The following is a 19,493-nucleotide window of genomic DNA, read 5'->3' as shown; positions in this document are numbered from 1 at the left end:
ATCTATCTCTCCCATTAAAATGATTCCTCTGGGTTGGGGTTTTGTTGTGCTCATCTTAGGCCAGACACTCAATAAATTGTCCTGAATGATTGAATTGTTTGACTCCCTTGCTAGATTCTCAACTTCATGAGGCCAAGGATTGTTCTATTCAGTCCTTTATCCTCAATGTCTGTTATATTGCAGTCACTTATGTGACTAATGGGAAAAATCACAGAAAGAAAGAGTTAAAACTACAGAAAAACCCCGTAGGTTCAATAACACAAAGCTTTCTAAAATTATTTAGCCCAGGAATTGAATACTGGCTGCACTTTTGATTTTTTTTAAATGGTATTGAATTTAATTTAAATGGAAATACTTGAATGGTAGAATAATAAAAAAAATTATTAAAGCAACTTGCTCCTTTAAGTAAGAATTATATAGGGCATCTCTTCTAGAAGCAAAATTTTCAAATGTCAAACATCTGAAAGCATAGAAGGAGAAGTAAGAGTGTGAATTGTACTTCAATGCTCTTTTCTTTATATTCAGCAAACAGCTTCATTCACACCTTTCCAATTTTTTCAACTCTTTTGACAAAGCCTTCAGAGGAGTTACTGCTGATGACAACCATCACAGCCTAACAGGAGAAATTTTATGAAGAAAAATAATAGCGTGTTTTTCCCAAATTGTTAAGGATATGGTGAAGCTCTGTCGGATTCAAAGGAGGAATGTGCAATTACATGCTATATATAATAATAACTTATTTTAATAATGGCTTTGCAATTTTTCAGATATATCCATTTACTGAAAGCACTATCAAATAAACAAAAGCAAACAAATTAACAGGGGTTCGAGACAGGAATTATCTAATCTAAAAATAGCACATGTTCACAGAATACACAACACATATCCCAAGTACTACTATAGGTTTCAAGTAATAGTCAAAACAATAGTAAACATGATTCAGACCCTACCAGACAAATCATAAATGGGATCTTAACTGTAAATCCTTATCTTTAGATCAAAGCGGGTAATTGGGTGCTGAAGATCCATTATAGAACTAATATGTTATAGAACTCCTCTGAAATGAGTCATTTATTCCATCACTTTTCCTGCACAGCTGCTGACCCATGTTTTGGTTCCTGGAAATAGCTGCTACCCTGTCATACTTCTTTAAAGCACATATATTGATAACTCTACTCACTCCTCCATTCCTCTGTGACTGTCACTGTGTTAAAATGGGGAGTCAGCTGACTCACTTGTGGTGGTAATAAAGTAGATGAGTTTGCAAAGTATTTTGTTATTTCTAAAAATGCAAAAACCAAATTACATTGAAATCATAAGCGGTGTTTCAGGGAGAGCTGTAGGATGTGGTTTCTTGTGTAATCCACAGAGATTAGCTCCAACACATATTTAAACTCTCCTCTAGGAGCAACCTTAGTGGTAAAGCAAGAAGATAAACAGATGTATACACACCCTGGCACAAAAGTATCACTTATGTTTGGCTTCCTAGTCTCCTCGTGTTACTTATTTATCTTAACGTCTCTCTGAAATCAGGGAACACAGAATCTCAATCAGTTGATATTTTTCTACTGAATTACCCAATAGTCTGATCATACCCCTAAGATTTTTTAAAATTATTTCACTCATAATCCCAAATCTGCTTTGCCTCCTCAGCTCAGTACACTGTAATTTGATTTCAAAATGAGGACGGTTGTCAGTAATGCCACTTTCATTAATCTATTTTACAATTCCATGTACTTAGAACTATGAAGATATGTTAATAACATCCATTCCAATAAGCCACCCTACATTTATTATCATGAAACAAGACCTCAAGAAAGAGAATTCAAAATCATCCATGTATTTGCAATTTATTGCAATAAAGCCTTTATCAATAGACTTCCCTGTGCACATGGTGGTCAAATTGTTGGTGAAAACCAGCCAGATCTATTACAAGCTTTCTCATGGCTTCTAGGTAATCCAAGTGAGCCTTTATTGATACTGGGAAGGGATAAAGCAGGGAAGGGATAAACAGTGATGTAAGAATTTGCTGGACAAAAGTAATGACTCTCATTACAGAGTGAGTATTTTAAAGCAAAAGAGCCTGTTGGGAATATTGTTTTATAAAATAGTGGTTTTTTTATTAACTTTTTAAAATTCAATTAGTTAACATATAGTGTACCATTAGTTTCAAATGTAGATTTCAGTTATTCATCCATAGCATATAATAGCTAATGCTCAGTACTTACTGTTATAGCTTCTTGAAAGCAGAATTTTAACCCACTGAGCCACACAGGCGCCCTTGAAAGCAGAAATTTAGATCATATTTTCTGATTACTTCCATGTAGTACAACACTTTCCTGCTAGCAACCTTCAAAACATACTGTTTGTAAGAGGAATTTCTTTAATAATAAATAAATAGGAATTTATTTAAATTTATAAATATATAAAATAAATAGGAATTTATTTAAATTTATTTAAATATTGCACACTGTTTCATTGTTCATAAATAAGGTGATGATATTATAGCCATTAGTTGGTAGCACTGATATATCACTTTCTTTTTACTTCTCAGTGCATTCTCTTTACACAAAATAGATATATATTTTAAAAGAATCTGAATCTGTGGCAAACTTTTAAAAACCCTATACAGTAAAGTTTATCATTTTAAGTAATCTCAATTATCTTCCTCAATTGTGATAGTATATCCTTCTATCTAGGCCAGATATTGTATGAGGGATTTGAAGAGACATACTTTTCTAAATTTCACTTTTCTCATCTGCAAAATGCTGATCATGATCCTACAATAAAATACACTTACTATTTTTTGATGAAAATTTATTTATTTATTTTAAGATTTTATTTCTTTATCAGAGAGAGTGGGCGAGAGAGCAAGCACAGGCAGACAGAATGGCAGGCAGAGGCAGAGGGAGAAGCAGGCTCCCGGCCGAGCAAGGAGCCCAATGTGGGACTCGATCCCAGGATGCTGGGATCATGACCTGAGCCAAAGGCAGCTGCTTAACCAACTGAGCCGCCCAGGCGTCCCTTTTGATGAAAATTTAATCTGTATAAACAATATATTTGCTGTAATGCGTGGTTCATGGAAAACATCTTATTTAATTATAAGCACAACAGTATTAGAAATTAAGTAAATGTGTCTATAATATTTAAAGTTTTAACACATAATTCCAGTGCTTTGCCTTATTTTCTCAAATCCCTTTACCACTTTCACTGACAGAGTCAAAAGTACTTTTTCTACTAGTAGCCAGCTCTTTGTCTTTTGTCAGAAAGATGCCCTTGTGAATTATTTATAATAGAGATATTAGCAATAATAATAATAATAATAATAATAATAATAAATAGCAATGAAAATGTTAAAAAAAGTTTTCTTAACTAATTAGGGTTCTTAGACATCAATTAGAGGAACCACCTCTGGCAAGCAAACTAATCTGCAAGACATTCCCAGAATTAACAAGTCAGTCAGATACAGGGTTGTTCGTAGACTGAAAGGTGAAGCAAAAGGACTAGGTTTGGAAAATAGGTAAGGACAGTGAAAAAAATGATCAAATTTTTGGGCAAAATAAATTCTTAGGTGTCCTTTCAATGGAGTCCTGGGCATTATGTAGCAGAAACTCTGGAGATTATCTCAATCCATTGGAGTCACCCTGTTTACTAGCTTGCTATTGACAAAGTTATTTACAAACTGTAGAGCAAGAGGTTATAATGTAGAAAACTGATGGTAATGCACAAGATTCTTGTTAACAATAATGCAAGTTAGTGATATTTCATTAGAAAACATAAATTCTATAACCCAAATTATGGGCCCAGAGCACTTCTGCTGCACAACTCTGCTTATATCCCAAATAACCATGTGAACTAGTTTTAATATCTGCTTCTTATTAATTTTTGAATAAAAATTCTTGACACAAGTATTTTATAATTGTGTGATAATCATGCATTTAATTTCTTGGAGAACAAAACACACTTTAACGTAACTATGTTTGTTCACAGAACCAGCCTTGATAACACACTTCTATATGTTAGAAATGATATAATAAATGTAGAATATTGGGCACTCGTTTGGTATTCTTTGCCATGTTTTGCACTATCTAAAAAGAGATCAGTGAACTTGGACTGGAGTTAGTAGACATGGAAGAAAATAAAATATTACAGAGAGGAATACTCTGTGGTCCACAACCTAAACGGGCTGGGATTTCCATCATTTGGATCCCTGTAGCTTTACAAAAGTCAATAAAATTTTTGTATCTCCTATTAAAGTGGATTCCCCTGTACTTTTTCAAACATCTCTTGTAAAGTATTGTTTCCCAGAAAAAAAGGGATTTTGCACATGTATCTGCCTTTGTCTCTGGTCATGATCTCAGTCAGGATCCTGGGATCTAGCTCCATATCGGGCTTTTTGCTCATTAGGAAGTATACTTCTCAGTCTCTCTCTGCAGCTACCTCCCCCTGCCCCACTCATGCTCTCTCTCTCTCTCAAATAAATAAATATAATCTTTAATTTTTTAATTAAAAATAAGATAAATAAAATAAAATAAAAAGTCTGGTCTTACTGCCCCATTTAGCTCCTTTTTTTTTTGAGTGGTATTTAAAGCAGCATGACAGAACATGAGGCTCTCAAACTTAAAAAAAAAAAAGGAAAAAATTGAGTTTTGTTAGGATTTAAGATCTTGTCTTCTAGAAAAAACATTGGCTTTGTTAACATGTGAAAATTAACAAAAGATAATAAGATAGAATTCTAATAATTTTTGTAGAAATTAAAAATTTCCTCCAACACAATTACATCAGACCCATTAAGTAAATTCATTCCAATGTCCGAAACCAACCTTTTCTAATACTAATGCATCTGTGTAAACAGAGTCAACCCAAGGAATAAATAAATATTATTTTTTTTCTGTCTCTTCCACAGTCACATCTGGGTATATTGGTAGCAAGCCAATTATCTATCTTATAAGACATGATATCATAAGGAAGGGTATTCTGTCCATTTGGAACAACTGAAAATCATTGTAATTTTATCTTGGTGCAGTAACTTGATATGGCACATTGTGGGTTATGAATATATTTTATTTTTTTTACTGGGAAGAAGAGATTATAGAGATATTGGTTATCCAAGAGAGACTGACAGGTGTTGATAGTTGCCAGGTCAATATCCATTTACTTTTTCCTTGAATCTCAGAAAGCACTGAGGGATTGACAACAAGGAAACTTAAAACAACATCAAATATTTTATTGTCTCTTTTCTATTTATATTGTAACCACATGACAAAGTATCAGTCGTACAATATATCATTCTCTTTACCTCTATCTTTCTGCCAGAAATGTGGGCTTAATAGTGAGAACTCCAACAGCAATTTTTGCAACTGTGAATAAAAAGCCATGAAAACCTCTAAGATAGTTCACTTCACTTTCTTAAGACGCTGAACCAACACCAGAAAACACTCTCTGTAGTCTTCTTGTTAAATGAAAAAATATGGTTAAACCACTTTTGAAAGTCTACTACCTACAGCAAAATGTAAATCTTAATTGAAATATGTCCTCTCAGCTGTGCTTAAGCAACTGAGTCCTGAGCTTTTCAGGTTTTCAGTCTGAAAGAGTACACCTCTGGTGCTCAGAAAGGGAAGAGAAAGGACACCCTGTTCTCCATATAAATTAAAGAAGAGAAATCTGTGCATTTAAGTGGGCCATATAAAATTTATCAAGCAATTATCTCCTAACTCCTTTCTATCCAAATTACCTGATATGCTCTCCCTACTCCTTTATTCCACATTACTGCCTTGTCCGGGATTCTGTCTCACATCACAACATGTCTTCTGTTATTTCCTTCTTGCAAGCTAGTTTTGTTTTCTCCATCTAAAAAAATCAACAATCATTGTGTATTTCAATTCCCATTTTCCTCAAATGCATTGAATCTTCTTATATATTACTCTTTTCTCATACTCAGTGTCTTTGTCTTTATGGGGTTTGTACTTTGCTTTTCCTCATCCTTTACTGCCATTATATAATCAAATCTAATAACTTCTTAGAGAAAGTTAAAAATTCCTGCATAGCCACACGTGAACACAAAGTCACTGATTTTTAGCAAACCTATAAGATAGTCAGACATCCATTCAATTTCTTTTTTTTAAAGATTTTATTTATTTATTTGACAGAGAGAGATGACAAGCAGGCAGAGAGGCAGGCAGAGAGAGAGGAGGAAGCAGGCTCCCTGCTGAGTAGAGAGCCCGACTTGGGGCTCGGTCCCAGGACCCTGGGATCATGACCTGGGCCGAAGACAGTGGCTTAACCCACTGAGCCACCCAGGCGTCCCTCCATTCAATTTCTTAACTGAGTCTCAAATGCATCCTGAGTTCTAACCTAAACCTAAGTTCTACTTCTTACACGTTGTTCTATGACCAAATCTTTTCAGTTCAGTATTTTGTAACATTTAAATATTAATCAATTGATGCTTTGTCTGTGTATTTCTATGATAATAATTTGAATACTGTAGATTTATTGTTATATTTATAGATTTATAATCAAAGTTTCATCAGTTGAAGTGTTTGGAAATTTCAGATATAATGATTAACCTAAAATGATACTGCCTCAAATCCCTCTGATATCAAGGCCCAACACTTGATTATAGCCAAACCTGTGGTGGATAGTTCCATGGGAAATTGCAGTTACTTAACACTGATAGCATCTCATGTTCTCTCTCTCATTTTAGAATGTCTCCAACACAACCCAAAAGTGTAGGAGAGTTAATGTCCTCTGAGGACAGCTCTCAGTGAAGTGGAAATAAGAGCCATAGATAAAATTGTCAGTTTTCAGGTCTTCATGAGGACAACTTAAAGAAGTTTCTCAGGACCTTTCAGTAAATGCAAGCCTTCATTTTCTATCCACAACAATTATATCAACAATGTACCTCTTTGACAAAGTTGTTTCTTCACTGTATCACTTTCCCATTCTTTTCTACCTTGGATAATCTCCCAGATAAACTAACAGTACTCAAATCCTTTGTCCTACTCTTTGCTCTCAGGATAAATGGAGCCAAAAGACTTAGATTAATATCAAGTTCTGAATGGGATCTTAGAGCTATTTCTGTCCAGATATTCATAAACATAGGGACCTTTGAATTATCAGGCTATAAATAAGTTCTAAATGGAGGGGGCAAAAGCAAAAAGTAGAAATTTTTATGTTTGATTTTTAATCATGATTAAAAATAATGTTAGTACATTATAAAAGTGTGGATCTTTGTAAAACAATGTCATAATGTAAGAAATAGGTTGCATAGTCCTTTTGAGAATATTAAACCAAGTGTTCAGGTGCCATCTAATTTCTTGTTTAATCCAGAACTTTGGTGTGCATTATCTTGAGGAATAGAATTTTGAAGTCCAGACAGACTAACAGAAAACTGACCCAAATGTGTGTGTTTATATTTCTGCTTTTGTTGTAAAAATCAAAGTGTGATTGCTGGTTTAAAATGGTAAAACTAATAATGTTTATGGACTCTATTATAAATTTTCTAATTGTATGGGAAGAATCCAAGAAACATATAATTAATTGATTTGCAAATCCTCAAAGAGCTACAGGATCAGGTAGTGGTATGTTCTGATTCAACAGCATCATAATGCAGCATTTTATATGTGTGGCTAATGGATATTTTCATAAATGTTTGCTAGCTAGTCAGCCAATACAGAGAAATATTAGGTAGGGTAATTACTCACAGTTGTGTTTAATAAAATGAGAGAAAATTATCAAATGACACTAATAATAATAATCCTATAGCAGGCTAAATAATTCAATGATAATTACAAGTATTAATCTAGCTTTCTTCCCTGATTATGACTCTTCTCTCCTTTATCATAATGGGAGTAGCAGATTGTCTGCAATGAATTGTGAAAACCCAGCAGTGACTTTGGCAGTGAAGGCCTCCCATCAATTTTGATAGGTTAAAATGATTCTGGATGGTCTTGAGCAAATGTGTCTATTTTTTTTTCTGTGTGTGTAATAAAAGAAAGAAGCAATAGTAAATTCTTGCTGTTATTCCATGGAGCCAATAAAATCATACTGCCAACAAGAGGCTGTTGACATCGTAAGTGTGGTTAACTGTCTTGAAATACTAGGCCTTGAAATAAAATTCCAATATTTCACATAACCTCTTTTTTTTTTAAAGAAAAACAAAACAAAACAAAACAAAACAACTATACTGCTTACATTTAGGGCCCTGCTGTTGTGTAACTATTTTTGAACATGTCTACTGTAAGTGTATATATATATATTTTTTTTTCTGTGCAATAAATTCATTTAGAGATAAATTTAGATTGCAAATTATTTGGGAGGAGGCATGGTATTTGTGGCTAGTCTTACAAGTAAAAAGGACTAAAAGAAAGAAGAAAAACATTTTTTATTACAGCATATTTACATCTGTCCAAAGTACTTATTTACTATCATACTGACTAATGTATAATACTGTACACAAAGAAAGAAGTTAAATGAGTTATAATTCAGTCGAAGTATAGCTGGCCATTTTAAAACTTACCACTGAATCTTTCTGGTATGAAATGTGATATCTGGCAATCTGGTCCAGTTCATTACATCAGGTCATTTGTATGTTCTTATTACCATTTTGATAGCATAGCACATTTTATAACCCAGACATTTTACAATGGAACTATGATGCATGTATTTTCAAAAGTATAGACATACATGAAGCTATGAGGTCAAAAAAGATGAATGTCCGTAGTACCATATAGACTCAACAAATAAAAATGTCCAAGGCTCTGAGTGAGATTTATGAATATTGTATAAGATTAGGCCAACATGTGGTTTTGATATAAATCATCTGTTCTTAAATTAGAATTACAATCGTTGAGTACAGTGTTGAAAATGGCAGATAGATTTTAGCTATCTTTGCTCAGTAGGGAAAATGGAAAAATGTTTAGTTTGGTCAGAATTTCACTTAACTTCTGAAAAATCTTACGTTTGAGAGAACCCTTCTGAAATAAGAATCCTTAAAGACATAACCCCTTTGGCACAAGTTTTCAAGAAACTTGTTGGATGTTGTAGACAATTATATGGCACACGTACTGTTCTAGATGTTTCATGCCAATAATATGTAAGCCATACCAAGGCTACATATACATATAGAGATGTTCCTCAGCTTACAAGGGGGCTATGTACAGAGAAACACATAAAAAACTGAAAATGCATTTAATACCCCTAAACTATCAAATATCATAGCTTACCTTAAGCTTATTTCAACATACTCAGAACACTTACATTTGCCTGCATTTGGGCAAAATCATCTTAAGCAAAGCCTATTTTATAACAAGGTATCAAATATCACATGCAATTTATTAAATATTACACTAAAAAAAAGAAGAATGGTTATATATAGAATGGTTGTAAGAATATCAGGTGTTCATCCCTGTAATCTTTTAGCTGACTGGGAGCTGTGGCTCACTGCCCCTTCCCAGCATCACAAGACGGCACCATACCACATGTCACTGGCCCTTTTTATAAAGACCCAAATTCAAAATTCAAAGTACAGTTTCTACTGAATCACTTTCACTTTCACATCTTTGCCAAATATATTGTAAGTTGAATCATTGTAAATCAGGAGCCATCTTATTTGAAAGTTAAATCACAGTCACCCGTATACACACAAAAAAAGGCCTTCATGTAGGGCCATCTATGTATCTCTAAACAACATAGCATGACCTATCAACAGCAAAAAATGGATGTGAAGGGGACAATTGCTTTGCGTCAGTACTCTGAGCAGTAACATACATGGCCTTACTCACCTAGCAGAACTCCAGAGCTAGCTGATGGCAAGGAATTTTACAAATGTTTGCTGAACAGCTTAAGCACTATTATTTTTAAATTAGTGTGCATATCTGTTTTCTAAAGATATGTTAATTTATTTTATTGACGTATTACAAAACCAAATAATTTCCTCTTATTTAAGTGGCAGGTAAATAGAATTCTTTTTAATTTAAATCAAATGGCTTTTTAGGGAAAATATACTAAAAATTCTGAAACTTGTATTGCTTATGAATCTTTTATTGGAATCCTTATCAAGTTGTATTTTTCAAGTTTTTCCTAAATAATCTTCAATGAATTGAAAATATTTTTTGGATTTTATTCAAGGCTATTAACTCACAATTTCACTTTGTTAAATATAGTGCTAAACGTTCAACCAAAACGTTGTGTCTTTTTTTTTCCACTACCACATCCTCCATCTACTGACTGGATTCTCTCCCCAACTAACACATATATACCATTGTCTATCTTTAGGATAAGTAAGGGTCATCTTTTGTCTTTATTCTATTCCTCGCATGCTTCTGAACTTGTTGAATTTTAATATAGTCACACCATAAGCATCACATATTTGATTCCCCTTTCAATAGTAAACAGTGCACAACCAGAGCATACCTTCAAAGCTATTAATAGACTTACTCTGATATATTATTTTTGTATTTTTGTAAATTAAAATAATTAAATTATAGAACAAGAGTTTCAGGTGGTAGGTGTTGTAAGTTTCACCCAAACTGACTTTTGTCAAACTCGTTTTTGTCATCATATATGACAAGTAGTTTTCTCACGTTTGTTTTTAGAATATCCTTGTATAATGAATATTTACACTGATATCTAGTATAAAAATCTTGCAATTTATTTTAGAAACATTAAGATATTGAAAATCAATCTATTTCTTTGATTCATTAAAGACATTTTTGGCTTGTTTCCAGTACTTTCTTACTGGTTAAAAAATGAATTTGAAGTAGTCTGAATTTCATTATTATATGGCACTTTCCCTTTGATGAATACAAAGACGATATTCTATATTAGCTATCTGAGAAGAATTTGTTTTTTTAATTTTATTTATTTGTGAGTGAGAGAGAGCACAAGCAGGGGGAGCAGCAGGGTGAGGGAGAAGCAAACTCCCGGCTAAGCAGGGATTCTGTTGCAGAACTGAGTCCCAGGACCCTAAGATCATGACCTGAGCTAAAGGCTCAGGCGTTTAACTGACTGAGCCACCCAGGTGTCCCAATCTGAGAAGAGTTCTGTATGTTATTCCTATTAATATGCAGTTTAAAGTCTAGGTGATTAACTTAATATTTTAGTGGCTATTACATAGATAGCACTATGTTCCAGGCAGAGAGTAAGAAAGAAATAGTAAATCAACCATATTCTATGCATTCTAAATGAAAATAATTAATCAATCATAATAAATCCTTCTATTTATGGAATATCAACTTATAAGCTTTCCTCCATATGAAAAATGCCAAATACCAGAATAAAGGGTCATCTAATACAAATAAAGGATAGAATTAAAGAATTCTGGTAAGCCATTTAATTTTGAAAAATGGTGCTATATTGTTGCTGAGTTGTGGTTTTCAGTTACATAATATCTGATAAGTGTAGAAGTAACATGAGTGTTACATGAGATGAGAAATGGTTTATAATTAAGATAATTTTAAAAGTACAGATAAATACAAATTTGTAAACATAGCATTATGGAGGAATAAAAATAAATGATAGCTACACACTCTAAAGTGAATAAATCTTGGAAAGTTAATAGAGAAGTAAAACAAGGGCAGTGCAAAAAGTATGGTACATTTTTATGAAGTTCAAACAAATTCTGTGAAAGCATCGATGGACTTAAAGATACTATTATGTATCAAATATTGTAAAAATTAAGCAAGGAAATAGCAAACATAAAATAACCAAAGCATACAAACTTGGGTAGATACAATAGTTGTGATCATGTTCTACTTCAAAAAGAGATGAGTTAATAGATAAATAGAAGTAACTAGACTTTTTAGAAGTTAATAAAACTTTGCCTGTTATTTCTTAGTAATATAAAATATATGGTTTTCTAACAAAAACGTTTATCTTAAAAATATTTAAAAATAAATTTCAGGCTACTCATAAGGTTCTATTTACTTTTCCACTGAAGGAAAAGCTGGTTGTTGTAGTTGTAGTTGTTTGTTTGTTTTAGTCTCCTCCTGGTTTTTATTATTATAATGTTAGAATAATGAATGTTAGATTGAAAAGTGAATTATTTTATAGACAAAATCATTACTTGATTCACCTCCTGGTACAGCAGATGGAACTCCTGAAAATATGCCCTTTTGCCTTACAGAAGAGTAACAGTTATGCTTACTTCTGAAACATACTTGGTGGTGGCCCTAAATAGTGACACCATAGTAAACATTTTGAATATTTGCAATTAATTTTTATAGTCATAGGGCTCCAAAAGGCACTGCTGGTATCTTAGCAGGTATTTCAATAAAGCTAAAAGTTGCCTGACTGTTTAAAAATATTAACAAGGCACAAAACGGCAGAAGTATTGTCCTCAGATATTATTTTTTTCCATATGCTCCTGATTCCAGACATGACAAGTTATTTTTTTAAATTTTTTTATAAAAGATTTTATTTATTTATTTGACAGAGATCACAAGTAGGCAGAGTCAGGCAGAGAGAGAGGAAGAAGCAGGAACCCTGCTGAGCTGAGAGCTCAATGTGGGACTCGATCCAAGAATCCTGGGATCATGACCTGAGCCGAAGGCAGAGGCTTTAACCCACTGGGCCACCCAGGCGCCCCCATGACAAGTTATTTTTGATAGATATATATACAATGTATTTTCCAGTTATAAGAAAAATGGTTCTGCTATTTTTAACATTTTTTTAAAATTACATAATTTTTTAAATTAAAATTTTATTTTTTAATGTTTTAATTTTCTTTTCTTTTTTTTAAAAGATTTTATTTATTTATTTGAAAGACAGAGATCACAAGTAGGCAGAGAGGCAGGCAGAGAGAGAGAGAGAGGGAAGCAGGCTTCCTGCGGAGCAGGGAGCCCGATGCTGGGCTCAATCGCAGGACCCTGAGATCATGACCCGAGCCAAAGGCAGCAGCCCAAACCACTGAGCCACCCAGGCACCCCAATGTTTTACTGTTCAATATACTACTTAGAATATAAAACCTATTCCATTTGGTAAGATATTTACCATTTAAAAAATGGTAATTTTCTCATAGTGTGTTCCCCTCACATTGCTTTATTTTGAATAAAAAAAATTTCACAATAAACATAACTGATGCTTTCCTTTTGATTGTCCCTCTGTTGGTCATACTGTATATGAGCCATGACAATTAGTTTTACAAAATTTATTCATGTTTGTTGATATGTTTTATCATAACTAATTTTCCCTCCCTTATCTAGATTCCCCAGCTTTCAGACAGGTGGACACTTCAATAAACCATACCCAAGGGATGTATCAAGTACTTCTTAGACATCTCTCAGATTCTTGAGGTCTCGTTTTACCTAGGGATTTGCAAAAGGTTCTGCCAGAGGCACCACTGTGACAACTGATGACCATGGTCTATCTCCTGCTAAGCTCAAGAGGTCACTGGTTTCCAAGTTTATCTATACAATTAATGCATTCCAGCAAGTTCTTTGTTTTTTAATATTAACAAACTTACTTTAAAGTTTATATGAAGAGGCAAAGACTCACAATAGTCAACATAGTGTTGAAGGAGAACAAAGACTGAGGACTGACTTCAAAGTTTACCATAACGATGGGGCGCCTGGGTGGCTCAGTGGGTTAAGCCTCTACCTTCGGCTCAGGTCATGATCCCAGGGGCCTGGGATCGAGTCCTGCATTGGGCTTTCTGCTCAGCAGGGAGCCTGCTTCTCCTCATCTCTCTCTCTGTCTGTCTCTCTGCCTATTTGTGATCCCTCTCTGTCAAATAAATAAATAAAATCTTTTTTAAAAAAAAGTTGACCATAATGATAATTGTAAGCAAGATATTGTAATACCACAGAAAGACTAGATTAAAGGAACAGAATATATATTATCAATTATATTTTATATTTAATATAAAAGCAAAAGCAATACAAGAGAGCAAAATACAATCTTTTAAACAAATGGTTCTGGAGTAATGGTGAAGCTAAATGTAAAAATATAAAATAAAAATAAAATAAAATAATAAAATAAAATAAATCCAGGCAGATATCATACACTCTTCACAAAAATTAACTCAGATTGGATTATAAACCTAAACATGAAACATGTAGAAGGTAATATAGAAGAAAATTTAAATGACCTTGGTTTTGGCAATAACTTTAGCTACAAAAGCACAAGCACTGAATTTTAAAATGTCTACTCTGTGAAACACAATGCCGAGAGAATGAAAAGGCAAAGCACAGACTATGAGAAAAAATTTGCAAAATACACATCTGGCAAAGGACTGTTAATCAAAAATACACAAAGACCCCTTAAAACTCAACAATGGGGGAAAAACCTGATTAAAAATGAGCCAAAGACCTTAGCAGATACCTCACAAAAGAAAATATTACAGATGGCAAATAAGCATATAAAAAGATGCTTCACATCATATGTCATCAGGAAAATGCAAATTAAAACAAAAAAGAGACACCCGTACATACCCAGAATTCAGAACACTGAAAACAGAACACGAAATGTTGGTGAGGATGTGGAGCAACAGGAATGTTCTTCCATGTCTATTGAGAATAAAGAATGGAAAACAACTTGGCAGTTTCTTACAAAACTAATCATATTCTTGCCAGATGATTCAGCAGTAGCAGTTCTTGGTATTTATCCAAAGAAGATGAAATCTATACCCACAAAGAGGTCTATAGTAGTTTTATTCATAACTGACAAAAGCTTGGAAGCAACCAGGATATCATTCCACAGGTGAAAGGTCAAATAAAGTGTAGTACATGCAAACAATGGAATATTATTTAATGCTAGAGAAATGAATTACCAAGCCATGAAAAGATATGGATATAAATATTTAATAAATATTTGATTTTAGGCTTCTACCAGTCTATCAATAGTATTAGTATATTTTAACAGTGAATGCTCAGCATTCATGAATTTACCTAATAAAATATTTTGGGTTCAATATTTTAAATACTTCAACCTCTATGATTATATTCCTAATAATTTTGAATTGGGGTAAATAAACCTTAACTTTTTGTAACTTGTTTCAATATGCAAAAGAGCTCAATAAACTTTTAGAAAATAAAAATTTACAAAAAAAAGTTTAGTTTACTATTGCCAAATAATTTAAAACTTTACCTTATATTCAAATACATATATTTTTCTAAATTGATTTATATGCTACTAAAACCAAAAACTTTTAGTTATACTAGATTTCATATCATGCCATCAATGCCAGAAAGCCATCTGTCGATGACTTGTCTTAAATAGAGTTAAGATGGGCGTTATTACAATGCAAGATGGAAACAAAGATAGTATAACAATTGAGTGTTACATAACTTTTCTGTTTTGATCAAGTTACTAATCTACAAAAGGCTTTTATCGGTGACCGACTTGGGAATTTAACAAAACTTTTAAACTAGCATGTGCGACTCATTCCTAGAAAACAACACAATCAATAACACTTTATTTAGATTAAATCATGACTATTTCTCCATTTGAATAAAAAAGGTTGCAACTCCAATAAGTTTATTGAACGTGAAAAGTTGAAATGCTGTAATGCTCCTAAGGAATCAAATGATCCAGTCATGAATTACAAAAAAATGATATAAATACCAAAGTGTTTGTATAATTGTAATGTACAACTGCCCATTAGCGTTCAATAGTGTAGGCTTGTACAAGAACTCTATAAAAGAACTCCACTTCTAAACTGTGGAAAATATGTTCCCTTTCTCCCTATATACAACTATTAAGCCATTCATTTAGCTTTTAAAATGTCCACTTAATACAGGCTTTTTACTCATTTGAACCCGGCAGCAGGGTTCTATTCTTATTGCTTACATCTGAAGGATAGACTTCTAGCGTAAGAGGTAAAGCCCATAAAGGAGCCCAATAATAACAACAAAATACAGTTTAGTGATCCCTTACAATCTGCCAGCTACCTTTCTGAGAATACTTCAATTAATAAAACATATAAAATAGCTGACCACAAAGAGCTTACATTCTTTTGAAATATAATAGTGAAATAAACCAATAATAGAGGGGCGCTTCGGTGGCTCAGTCCATTGAGTGACTGCCTCTGGCTTGGGTCATGATCTCAGGGTCCTGGGATGTAACTCCCCAGCAGGCTTTCTAGGCAGTGGGGTGTTTTCTTCTTCCTCTGCGCACCCTCCCAATTCTCTCTCTCTCTGTCTCAAATAAGGAAATAAACCAGTAATAGAATAATGATTGATGGTTGATGGCGATAAGTGTTACAAAGAAATACAAGAAAGGTAAAAGCCATTGGAGAATGCTGGGATGAAAGTTAATTTTATTTTGTGTCGGGTGGTTATATCTCATTTAGGAGATGTTATTTGCACAAAGACCCAGGAAGTGAAGGAGGGTGTTATACAAATATGAAAGAAAAAGATTGCTCTAGGCAGAGCAAGTAAGTATATAGACTTTGTGTGAAAAGCTTGTCTGTTACTTTTGAGGAAAAGCAAGGAGGCCAATGAGGAGTTCATAGTGGTGGAGAGAGGAAGAACGTATTGTACCTTCTAGTACATTGAAACGCCTTCAGTTTTTATTTAATATGAAAGGGGAAGATACCAAAAGACTTTCAACAGCAGAATAAAATCATCTGACTTGATTTTTAGGTTAAGTTGCTGTACCAAAATAAATTTGCAGGGAGAAAGGAGTGCAGTATGTGTGGAAGTGGGGCTATCAATCAAGTCAATAATTCAGGAACATATGATGGTGTTTTTAGCATGCTGGGTGATAATAGAAGTGGTGAGGTATGGTTTTTATTTTGTATATATTTTGATGGTGAATATTCCGGTGAACAGGATGGGGTATGTGCAGGACAGACAATATCAACATTTATTTTACCTGCACAAACAGAAGGGTGGAGTCTTCATTCCCTGATATGGAGAGAACTCTGAGTTCAATTGTTCTTTGTCATTAAATGGCATAGTGATGATGAGGATTTAGTCAGACAGTGAAAGAGAACAGTAAGCATAGTGTTAAGCGGTAAGACATTATAATACATTTGAACAACAAAAAACGTTGTGTTGGATCATGTGTTTGTGTGAGTAAATAAATAAATAAAGCTTCCTGGGCTTCTGATAGAGGTAAAGAAGACTAGTATATGATCCAAAGGGGCACGTGCACCAAATGTTTATAGCAGCAATATCCACAATAGCCAAACTATGGAAAGAACCTAGATGTCCATCAACAAATGAATGGTATATATATATGATGGAATACTATGCAGCCATCAAAAGAAATGAAATCTTGCCATTTGTGATGACATGGATGGAACTAGAGGGTATTATGCTTATCAAAATAAGTCAACAAGAGAAAGACACTATCTTATGATCTCTCTGATATGAGGAACTGGAGGTGCAATGTGGGTGCTTGGGGGACAGGAAAAGAGTAAATGAAACGAGATGGGATCAGGAGGGAGACAAACCATAGGAGACCCTTAATCTCACAAAACAAACTGAGAGTTGCCAGGGGGAGGGGAGGGTAGGGAGAGGGTGGTGGGGTTATGAACATTGGGGAGGGTATGTGCTGTGGTGAGTGCTGTGAAGTGTGTAAACCTGGCGATTCACAGACCTGTACCCCTGGGGCTAATAATACATTATATGTTAATTTAAAAAAAAAAGAGGAAGAAGAAGACTACTATAAATCAAATGCTATGGTTTTCAGCAAAGAGTGTGTAATCAGGCATATTTTATTAAAGTAACCATGTAAAATGATGGTTGAAAATTGGAATAACAGAAAACATAAAAATTAGAGATTTTAAAAAGAGATCTGGGACAGTGTAGAGAATATAATCAATGATATTATAATAGTGTTATATGGTGACAGATGGTGGCTATATTTATAGTAATCATAGAATAATGTATGGAGATATTGAAAACCTGAAACCAATGTAACACTGAATATCACTATACTCAAATAAAAAAATAGTAAAAATAAAACATTTTATTTTAAAAAGATAAAAAGAGGGACAAGAATTTGTAAAGTGAATTTCAAAAAGCTTAAAGATGAGGCTAAGACATACTCTGAACCTTGAGGAAAACACCATTTTGAAAATTCTTCCCATTTTGAGAAAACTCAAATGAATCAATACCATAAAAGAACCCATTTTAACTGAGAGATGTAATGAATGCTCAAGAAATAATTTTATGACAGGATAATTCTTCCCTATGAAACAGCATACAGAAACCAGGGGAAACACCTGGAAGCAAAATAAACTATACTGAAAATAAGAATTAGGAAAAAGATAAATGATGAAAGATAAGAAAATTAGAACTGCGAGAGAGACCTAGTGAATAGAATTTTTAGCTTGTGGTTTAATGTTTTTGAGGATAATCTAGAGTTCATAACTGCCTTGAGACAGGCTGGTTGTAGGCAGTTTAGGCAGACCCCTAAGACAGGCCTACTTTGGGCAGGTGGTGTTGGAGGAGGCCATTGGGCTGGACAAAGACAAATCCAACCATTTGACTAAAGTGTCTGTGAAGATGTTGAAGTCAGATGCAACAGAGAAAGACCTGTTAAATCTAATCTCAGAAATGGAGATGATGAAGATGATTGGACAGCACAAGGACACCATCAACCTGCTGGGTTCTGCACACAGGATGGTCCTTCGTACACTCTCATGGAATATGCCTCCAAAGACAACATACAGGAGTACCTGCAGGCCCAGAGGCCTCCTGACCTGGAGTACTGTTACAATATCAGCCGCAATGCAGCAGAGCAACTCTCCTCCAAGGACCTGGTATCCTGTGCCTATCAGGTAGCCTGAGGCATGGAGTACCTTGCCTCCAAGAAGTGCATACACCAAGACCTGGCCACCAGGGAAGTGCTGGTGACAAAGGACAACATGATGAAGATCTCTGACTTCAGCCTTGCCAGAGATATCACCACATCAGTTACTATAAAAAGACAACCAACAGTGGACTGCCTGTGAAGTGGATGGTCCCTAAGGCCATGTTTGACCAGAGCTACATCCACCAGAGTGACTTCTGGTCTTTTGGGGTGATCCTGTGCAAAATCTTCAATCTGGAAGCCTCCCATATCCTGGAGTGCCTGTGGAGGTGGCTTTCAAGCTGCTGAAGGAGTCATTTGATGGATAAGCCAATAAGTGCACCAGTTATACACAATAATGAGGGGTGGCTGGCATGTGGTTCCTTCAAGCTGCTGGTAGAAGACCTGGATCATACTGTGGCCTTGACCTCCAACCAGGAGTACCTGGACCTGTCCTTGGCCCTGGAACAATACTGTCTATGCTTTCCCAACACCTGAAGCTCCACCTGCTCCTCAGAGAAGAATTCCACCTTCTCTCATGTGCCGTTGCCCAGGGAGGCCTATCTGCCCTGACACCCAGCCCAGCTTGCCAATGGTGGACTCAAATGACTAGTATCCCTATTACTCCTGTCCAGATCACGTCATAAGCTGTAACCCTTACCCCCCACCCTCCCTGCAAGACTCACTGCCTTCTCCTTTGTCCCTTTCCTACTGGCAGGAGCCAGAAGCCTACCTGAGGCCTTCACCCCTTGAAG

This window comes from Mustela nivalis (genome assembly GCF_964662115.1).
Source record: "Mustela nivalis genome assembly, contig: HAP1_SCAFFOLD_471, whole genome shotgun sequence".
Taxonomy (NCBI): Eukaryota; Metazoa; Chordata; class Mammalia; order Carnivora; family Mustelidae; genus Mustela; species Mustela nivalis.
This window is presented reverse-complemented; position numbering follows the sequence as displayed.